This window comes from Hemiscyllium ocellatum, chromosome 29 (genome assembly GCF_020745735.1).
Source record: "Hemiscyllium ocellatum isolate sHemOce1 chromosome 29, sHemOce1.pat.X.cur, whole genome shotgun sequence".
Lineage (NCBI taxonomy): Eukaryota > Metazoa > Chordata > Chondrichthyes > Orectolobiformes > Hemiscylliidae > Hemiscyllium > Hemiscyllium ocellatum.
Genome location: NC_083429.1, coordinates 24,028,122 through 24,038,011, shown reverse-complemented (window position 1 = coordinate 24,038,011; position 9,890 = coordinate 24,028,122). Strand labels below are relative to the sequence as shown.

General features: G+C 40.5%; 1 protein-coding gene across 8 annotated transcripts in view; it reads right to left on the bottom strand.

Annotated features, from left to right (window-relative positions):
• The window catches only part of pknox2 (pbx/knotted 1 homeobox 2), a 439,080-nt gene extending 431,476 nt beyond the window's left edge, over window positions 1-7,604 (bottom strand). For 6 of the 8 annotated variants that reach the window (XM_060847102.1, XM_060847099.1, XM_060847107.1 and 3 more), the window contains exon 1: window positions 7,520-7,604. The gene's annotated coding sequence lies outside the window, so the exon portion shown is untranslated. Of the gene's footprint in view, window positions 1-5,859; window positions 6,063-7,519 lie in introns of those variants that run through there. The other 2 variants (XM_060847103.1, XM_060847100.1) reach the window with 2 other exon arrangements.
• Between the last annotated feature and the right edge of the window lie 2,286 nt (window positions 7,605-9,890).

Genomic DNA, 9,890 nt, shown 5'->3' with positions numbered 1-9,890 from the left:
GACAGAGAGTGACAAGAGGGAGAGAGTGCAAAAAGAGGGAGGGAGATGAAAAGAGGAAGGGAGAGAGTGAAAAGGGGAAGGGAGAGAGGGACAGGGCGAAAAGAGGGAGAGGGAGCGAAAAGAGAGAGAGAGAGTGCAAAAAGAGTGGGAGAAAAAGCGTAAAAAGAGAGGGCATGAAAAGTGAGAGACAGCGAAAAGAGGGAGAGAGCAAGAAAGGGGGAGTGAACAAAGAGAGGGAGAGAGTGAAGAGAGGGAGGGAATGAGCGAAAGCACTGAAAGAGAGAGCAAAAGGGGAGAGTGAAAAGCGGAAGAAAGAGCGAGATGGGGAGAGAGAACAAAAGGGGGAGAGAGAACGAGAAGGGAGAGAGAGAAAAGACGGTGAGAGCAAGAAAAAGAGAGGGGAAAAAGAAAGGGAGACAAAGAAGAGAGAGAGAGTGGGAGGCAGGTGGAAGGGAAAAGATTAAGGAATGATTCACACCAGGAATCGATGATGCTGTTCCATTTTACACTAATGTTACAGTTAGAATGTAACTGTCGTCTGAATTTGGAATCATATTCCTATCAGGTACTGGAATGAGATGCAATGAAACTCCTGGCACAAGGAAGCCTTCTTATATTTCACTTATGCCAGATATAATTCGGACCTTTAACCAGATACACACTCCACAAAATGAATGGACTTACATTTAGGTAGCACATTCCTGATCTCTGGTTTCTTAAAAACTTTTACGTCCAACATTTTGGAAGTGTAATCATTTTGCAACGCAAGAAATGTCACAGCCAATTTGCATTCAGCAAGTTTCCACAAACAGTGGTTAGATAGTGGCTAGATAAACCTTTTATTGGTGCAAGTTAAAGGGTAGGTTTCGCCCAGAAGTTGAGGGAGAACTTCTCTGCTCTTCTGCAAGAATAACAAATACTAAACTTGGAATATCACTCTGTACCTAATCTATTCTATAACTGGCCTTGAAGTGTTTAAAACTATATTTGTATCTAACTACGTTGAACACCTAACATTTAGAGAGCATGCTGTTCATCTAAGCAAGGTCAGTTATAGACTAGATTAGATGCTCAGTAAACGGCGTACTCAGCATTTACATATTTAACCACAATATGTAGCTGAGCATTGCTGCAACTGATGCCATTTATTCTCAAATTGGAGTTCAAAAAACTGGCAGCTCATGTGGTACTCCATACCAGAGCACCGAATCTAGGATGGCAAGCCAATGCAGTGCAAGGAGAGGTGTCAAAGGTGCAGTGATCATCTTTAAAAAAAGATTTTGAACAGATCACTGTCCAATGACCGAGCCCAGATGCTCAGCATAAACAGGATTGGGTTCAACTATAATTACTCCATAATAAAATAATCTACCTGCAATCACTGTCTAAACTCAAGTGGTCACTAGGTATTAAATGCCACAGACAGCTGTTTCAATGGGCTTGGACATATACCTTTAAAGTTCCAATCTTAAAGACCAATGGCCCGAAATTGGGCCCTATGAATATCAACATACAGACTCTCAAAATGCTCACCAGGAATGCTTTTATCTACTAATTGTAACATTTATTTTGAACAGATTAATGGCAAAGTTAAACAATGGTATTTCATAGTGACATGCCTTCATGAATAGTCACTGCCCAGTTTCACAACAACATGGGGACTGAAGGTGGTCAGGTTGAATGGAATTTACCCATCAACAATACAAAGACGTAAATTTATTCTCCATCCTATTTTTTAATATAGCAAATATCTCTTGACCTTAAATCCTGGATCTATTTTAAAGGATTTACCCTGTACTTTATTATAACTAAATTGCTGGAGTGTTGTTGCCAAAAAGAAATCAAGGAATTTTTCTTTTAATTTATTCACAGGATGTGGGCATCACCAGCTAGGCCACCATTTATTGTTCAATCCCAATTGTTCAGACGGCAATTAAGAGTCAATGACATTGCTTAGGGTCTGGAGTCACATCTCGGCCAGACTAGGCAGGGACAGCAGATTTCCTTTCCTAAAAATGGACATTATAGTTTTAAAATAAAATCTGATGAACTAATCAACAATGGTGACATGGTCATCATTCGGCCAACTCTTCATTTCAGATAGTTACTGAATTCAAAAATTGTGCCATCTTTCATAGTAGAATCCGAACCCATGTTCCTGGAGCATTGGCCTGAGATTCTAGATCATTATCCATGGCAGCTCCACTATGCTACCAACTCCACTTCATTCTAGCGTTTTTTTTCTGATGCTAACAAAGAACTGAGTCAGAAAACTTGGCTTAATTTACCACACATCTTATGTCAGTCTTAAGTTGTTGAGGACTGAAATATCAGTCACTGTAACAAAGGCACAATGTTCCAATCACTTGTAAAACACACAAAGGCTGCTTTAAGTCATGATCAAATAGGTAAAATAAATTTGACTGGTCACAAGTTACAGATGGACTACCAGCATTCTGATTTCCATTTTAGAATTCCTCCCTCTACTCTCCAGTCTACCCATCGGTCACAACAATACTACCAACGGTCTTGGATTCACAACCTGGAGGTATTCAACTGTCTGTCCTGTGCTCAAGTGTTACTTACGCCAAACTGCTTAGAATGGACAAGTGTTTGTTAGAACCAGTTTTGTTCTACTCAAGATCAGCCCTCCAGTTCTCTAGGTTGTGTTGTGCTACTTCAGATTCAATGGCTCCTCTCCTCCTCATCAGCATTAAACAATTACTCAAAAGCCCATTGCGCAATGCTTTCTTTTAAAAGTAAATTTGAAAATCGCTGCTGACACCTTTCCCTTATAAACTGTATGCAAACTATTTAGTGGTGTGGACAGATCGTAAACAGATCGGACTCTCTCTCACTAGATATTCTCGTTAGGGCCAGTACCTGAGGGAAACCAATTGCCATGAATCTCAAAAAGCCTGGATTATAGAAGAAAAAAACAAGCAAAGCTACAAGGGGAAAAAGAAGGTTAAATATTTGAAGCTGTTTAATTTTCAGTCTTCACAATGACACATATACCAAAAATGTAATTAGACTTAACTGAAAATTAGAGCTCACTGCTGAACCTCAAAAACTGAAACAGTGAACCCAAGACCAAGGAAATTCCAAACAGGTAAACCAGTGCAAGAGCATTCCGGAATGAAATCTAAAAGCCTATTTTACACACGCACACATACACACAAATGAGTGGAAATCCAGATCACGCAACCACCTCCTCCCACAAAGAAAGGTTGTGGGATACTGGGGCAAATGGAGTACCCCAGGTTAAGATCAGCATAATGTGTTTGAGGAAAAAGGTAAGAAGAACATGGAGTTAAGATCCTGATCAGCCGTGATTCCACTGAATTGTTAAACAGACTCAAGGGGATGAATGACCTAATTCTGTTCCTACTTTCCATGGAAAGTCGAATTTGACGGACCTGCTAGCAGCTTACAGGTTAACAAAACAAATAAAAATCATATGAGAACAGAGAGTGTGCTTCTTACTAAACATTAATTGATTTAACATTCAATCTGTTTCAGATTCACACAAGACTAAATCTGTAAACATCCTTCAAATTCAGGCAGGACAATCAGCCTGTAAAAACACATTTAATTTCATTACACAGGTACTAATACAGTTCAAATGCTATGAATCTTGAATGATATCTTCAAAACAAAGTACCTATTGGATTAAGATTTTAATGGAACTTCTCTGTTAAATATGCAGTGCCCACCAATGCTGAAAAATTGCATTACACACAATAACTGCACAACTCAAAGACTAAATCATTGATAGAATGTGCCACACAGAGTTACTGTTTTGCAAAACAGACTGGAAAGGTGGAAGTAGAAGTGACAAAAGATCCACCAGTACTTTGCTGGCCAGCTGGCGTAACCTTTGGAGAAGGACAAGTTACTCTGCAGTACCATATTCACTTAGATAACAGTGAAAGCCAAGCACAATTCAACCTGGGCAGGATTTCAAAATTACACAGGGCAATAATATCTCTGACGTTAACAAGCAAGAAAGGAATCAAAAATCACAAGCTATACTGCCCAGCTACTGGGATATATGAGTGAAGGAACAATGTTCAATAAACGGCAGAAATCAAAGAATTTCCAAAACATTTTCAGCAATACAAAACAAAAAATCTCATGGCTCACATTTATCATCAAGACTTGGCCTTAAGCTCCTGAATATTCTTGACTGAAATGATCATTAACACAACATATTAATAAAAGTAAGTTAGTCTGAACTTTCACATTTTAACAGTGAACATTTATTTTGCTGGTTTCAGATTGAACTGCACAAAGAGAAAATAAAGAGTGAAAATATTATTGACTACAGCATAAAACAGCAGCTGTTGCAGAAATTGCACTACATGTGTCTGTGGCTGCAGCTAAACCATATATTTTTCTAAATGTGTAAAAGAGAATATTGAATGAAAAGTTATATTGAAAATAAATGAGGCATTATTTCCACACTACAGAATTTCAGGTATTTTACATAGTACAATATTTATAGTACAGAAAATGACAAGGCCTAATGGTTCTGTACCTGTATACATACTCCATACAAGCTCCTTCCAATGCGATTAATGATCCTTCTACTCTAATTAGCCTTGTGTCTCATCTATTTTCTCCTCTGATACAGGAATGCGATTCATCTTCACTAATTTCAAGGATACAGGTATTTGATAAGAGTTTTTGGTATTCTATATATAAACCACTTTAAAAAATTGAGGTCCAACCACCTTTACAGTATTGCAGGAAGATGAGCCTAAAGTTGATGGCACACACGAGCCCATGGAGATCACGAGTGCTGGTCATTGACAGAGGGTGTGCTTCTGTAACAATCTCAATCCAACTGTTTGGACTCATTCAGTTCCCTTGTATTTGCAGCTTTACCTCACTCCAGGATGCTATCCCCATGCCCTCTGCTCACTTGCAAAACCAAACCAAAACTCCAAAAATTCAACACGATGAATTAGTTAGCATTTCTCCAAAATTTCCTCAGTGAAAGCTGTCTCTCAGAAACACGTTGAATTTTGCATTCTATTATTGGAGGGGTATTTAGCTCTACACAGTTGCAGAGTGGGTGGCAATACACATGCACTCTGCAAGATGAGACATATACCCTCCCCCAATCCCTACCTATAAATAGTTCAGTAATCCAGCTAGTGATTCCTCCTCCAGATTTCTGCACACACTTCACATCATCTTGAAGAAAACAGGAAATGAAACAGCAAAGAATTGGGAACACCAATGATAATGTCTTGTGGTGCCTCTCCTTCCCCAGCCAGCACACAAGCAAGTTTGGATTTGGAAATTGGTTATTTCCACGCAAAAGATCATGCAATAAAACCGTGAAGTAGACACTAATCTCCTTAAGGAGGTGAATGATTTGAAAGCAAAGTTATTGACTGTATGCTTGCCTTTTTAATTTTAGCTGGGAGCCTCCAATTTAAAACAGGTTAGCAAAATGCAACACATTTATATTTTATGCAAAGTTTCCTTTGACAATAGCACTGCAAATAAAAAAAAGTTCAACATGTCAAGGCTACATGATCAGAGCTAACCTGATCATACAACTTTTTTTTACTCCAGATATAAACATCTTGCCTGGCTGTGACTTTCTGTTTTGCTCTCGCACGAGCTCTGAGCCTTTAAAGAGGGAGAGTTGGATCAGAGAACTAGATAGAAAACAATGCTGAAATGACAAATACTACTTTGTGTGCACCAACAGTGACTGAAGCCCTGAACTGGAGGTACACCCCATTTCACATCGAACACATACCCAGATACACCTACGGGCGCAGGGTGTCAAAACATGTATACTGTATGTAACAATCAAGCTTCGGCTCTCTAACTGCATACCTGCTTCCTGCACAGAATTCCACTATGCCGTTCTGGTTCACTCCCATTGCATAGGAGCCACTGCGATCCCAGCAAAACCCTAATAGCAACATAGAAATTCTGAGCAAATTAGTTCTGCGTTTGGTGGGACTGGCCTGAAGCGAACACATCCGTTGTCCAGTCAGCTCCATCGCCCTACTGATCGGAGGCTCCGATTCTGTGAGGAAGCATGCTAATTTATTGATACTGCTAAACAAATTCCTCACAATATCTTCGCTTTAAGTCAACAACTGGGGCTTGCGCTCGCAAATTAACTCCACGCTTGATTGCAAGCGGCTCGCAGCTTCCTCTCCCACCTCCCCTAAAAAAAGGTACCGAATGTTAGAGGCGAGTAGATATTAGAAGCTGCATGGCGAGACTTTATACACAGAGGTTGCAAGGAGGAGACTGAAATCGATTTATTTCCTTTTAATTAATCATTTAAACGCATTTCACGAGGCACATCTAAAAGTGGAATTTAAGAAGAGTATGCCAGCCAAAATAAACCGTTTCTGAAATCTACAATGTAAGTTCTCCGATAAGCAAGTTGTTCCATTTCCTCTTGCTTCATTTCCATAGTAACAGAATATAGAGCAAATATTAATTTGTAACAAATGTGTTGCAACATTCCTGATGATACATCAAAAAGGGTAAAAAAAAGCACTTTTCAAGAAAATAACATCCCCTGAATTCACTCCATCACATAAACGTATGAAACGATACAATTTCAAATCCATTCGAAAATCTGACTGGTGATTTACAAGCACAGAGCAAAGATATCATAGCTTCAAACTCTGCTCGGAAGTACCCAGCGCCCCCTCTTATTGTGCTTAAAAAATAAAATAATTTTGCGAAACCAAACTTAATTAAGATTGGCAAAAAAAATCTGAAATGTATTGAAAGATAACTGATCAAATGCTCTTATTAATCAATACTACCTCTTGACACAGAAAGAAATTAGATCAGGTCAACAGTTGTATCAAATAGATGGGGGGGGGGGAAGAATGTGGGGGGGGGATGAAGAGCGTAAAAAGGAAAAAAAAACATCGAAAAGGTTCTTCCGATAGTGCGAATGGGAATCTCCTCCCTATTTGCATCCAGAAAGTGGAAGGGAGAATGTATAAAACAGAATCGGTTGCAAAAAGATTACAAAACAAAACATTTCAGGAGTCTGATTAATGCATTCTGTAAATGCATCACTCAGTGGCTCCCCGGTTGAAAAGTCGACAATGTTGAGAAGTTGAGATTGAGGCGCCCAACACAGTACAATGATCAGACAGCTAATGTGGAAAGATTCTATTTGCAGACGCACACAGAAAAGACTCCCCCGCTCATCGCTTAACAATGCAGCTACTTTCCCACCCATCAGCTGTAAAACTGGAAAGAAGAAAGAGGTGGGTAGACAGAAAAGGGGAAAAAAAATTAGAGATGGAAAGGCGGAGGGGGAGAGAGAGAGAGAGATGTAAGAGCAATGGATAAATAAAGCTGTGCCCTTTCTTCCGGCTGGGACAATGAGTGAAATGAAGTGTCTCGAGCTGCGAGCTCCTGTGCGCAATGTATCCGTGTGCGCCGCTGGTTACACTGTATTGCCCCGTGATACAGTGTTGCACCGCGGTGACTCTGCCTGTGAATGACAGCTTACCTTCATGCCAATCTTCATCAGACTGACACCGCCGCCGCGCCGCCACGCGCCCACATCGATACATCCCCATGACGTCAGCGCGCCCCGGCCCCACCCCCTCCACTCCGCCCCGTCTCCTCCCATTGGTCGCTACCGCCCGCCCACGCCCCGCCCCACGCGCCCATTGGACCTAGCCAGTGAAATGGCCCCGCCCCCTCCACCCCAGCTGGAGCCGGGAGAAGGAGCAATTGTGTCATTAAGTCCATCCCTTCCCGCAGGGACCGCCCCCTACCCGATTAGAAACGTGGATGGTGCTGGGGCGAATGAGAAAGTGTGCCATTTAACCCAACCCCTTCACCCGCTGCCCCCGCCCCCTGGAACCAATCTTGGGCATTGGTGAGAGTGGAAAGTGCAATTGTGTCATTTGGTCCACCCTTTCCAGCTGGCCCCGCCCCTCCACCCCAACAGGGACTGGGCTTGAGGGGCCCGCCCTAGATACATCCATCCCACCATCCTTGTCACTGTGATTGGGCCGCAGCGCTGTCCATCAACCATTGCCATGACGCCTGTTGCCCTAAAGATATTAATATTCATCAGTTGGGGATTTATAAAGGGACCCATGAGCATGCCTAAAAGCCCATAGCCTCCAAACTGATGAGGGGCATTGAGGAATAGTGCAAATTTGCATTGGGCCACCCAGCTTTCAATTCCCTAATAGGTGAAGTAAAACATCAGAGATGCAACGCATTATATTTTAAAGAAACATAATTAAAAATGTATGAATATTTCAGCTCTTTTTTCTCTCTGTGGTGAGAGAGTCAGAATCAAGTTATTGCTACTGTTTTAATTTCCTTCTCTGTGCCTCCACGGTAAATTTCCATGTGTCACGTAATTTCTAACTTGGAAGGAGCTGCCAACAAATACCATAAATAGTTGCCAGGTAGGTCATTTCTCTTTCAGAGTAGACAAAGCCAAGAAGTTCTAAGTCCAGTAACTGTATCTATCTCAAAATACTGAATTGGACAACCAACCTAAACAGAAGAAAAGCAATGTATATTTACATAGTATCTTAATGTAATTAAATTTCCCAAGATGTTTCGCAGGATTTTTCACTGAGCCACGTATAAGAAAAAAATATTTGTGCAAATAATCAAAAGCTTACTTTGAATTTTAAGCAATGTATTGAAGAAGGAATGGTAAGTTAAAGAGGGAAGAAAACTAAGAGGAAATCCCAGTGTTTAGGGCCGTAGCTGCTAAAGCTGCCAGCAGAGAAGCATTTAAAATTACAGATGCTTAAGGAGCCAAAGTTGGTGAGGTACAATTCTTAAGGGGTAAAAAGGCCAGGGCTGAAAGAGATTGCAGTAATAGGGAAGGGATTTGAAAACGAGGATGAGAATTCTAAAACCAAGGTGTTGCCTATCTGTGCTGAATTAAGTCAGTGAGATGCATAAGTGTAATATTCATGGGCTATGGCATAGCAAGTTCTGGTGATGCAGTAGCAGCATCCTGACCTTTAAGCCAGGAGGACAGAGTTCAAGTTCCGTCTGTTTTAGAAGTGCATAATGACATCTTTGAACAAGCATAAGCAGTCTTAGTGATGGGGCACAAATGTGGTAGGAAGTTCAATTTAGAGTGAATGTAACACCAAGATTGCAAGCAGTCTGGCTCAGCCTCAGACCATTGGCAGAAGGAGGGTTAAAGTTGGTCACAAAGGAACAGATTTACAGATGAGGACTGAAGACAATATTTTTGTTTACCCAATATTCAGCTGGAGGAAATTTCTGCTCACATAGTCAGCATATAAATAGTCTAATGATTAGAGAAGGTAACAATATCAATAAAAGTAAATGATAGCTAGAGGCATGCAAAATTGTGTACATGTGGAAATTGATGATGCATTTTCAGATGACGTTACCGATGACCAGCAGATTGCTGAGGAACAGATGGCAAACTTTGCAAAATAAGGAAAAAAGCCTATTGAGGAGATTGCTTACCTATAACTGGAGAGGTAACAATGAAGTTCAAGTTTCACCTTGACCTGTTTTAGCACACAGTCAACACTTACACTTTTGGGTAAGAAGTTGAAAATAACAGTCTGTGAATTCCACCTAAAATATCTACAAATAATCTTGTTACGGGTTAGGAACACAAACAGTGATTTACATTTATATTGCTTCTTTATTATATAATAAATCTCTCAGTCTGCACAAATGAAAATTGAAAGGAAAATGGATCTTTGGCCATAGGGTAAAAAATTAGCTGAAGTAACTTTGTATTTGCTTGTTTTTTGGAAGCAAACAATAATGCTGAGTGAGAGAAAGCAGGAAATAGACCTGAATCAAATATCGAGAGAAGAAAAACTGACTTAAGTCACCGTTTGAGGAAATATTGT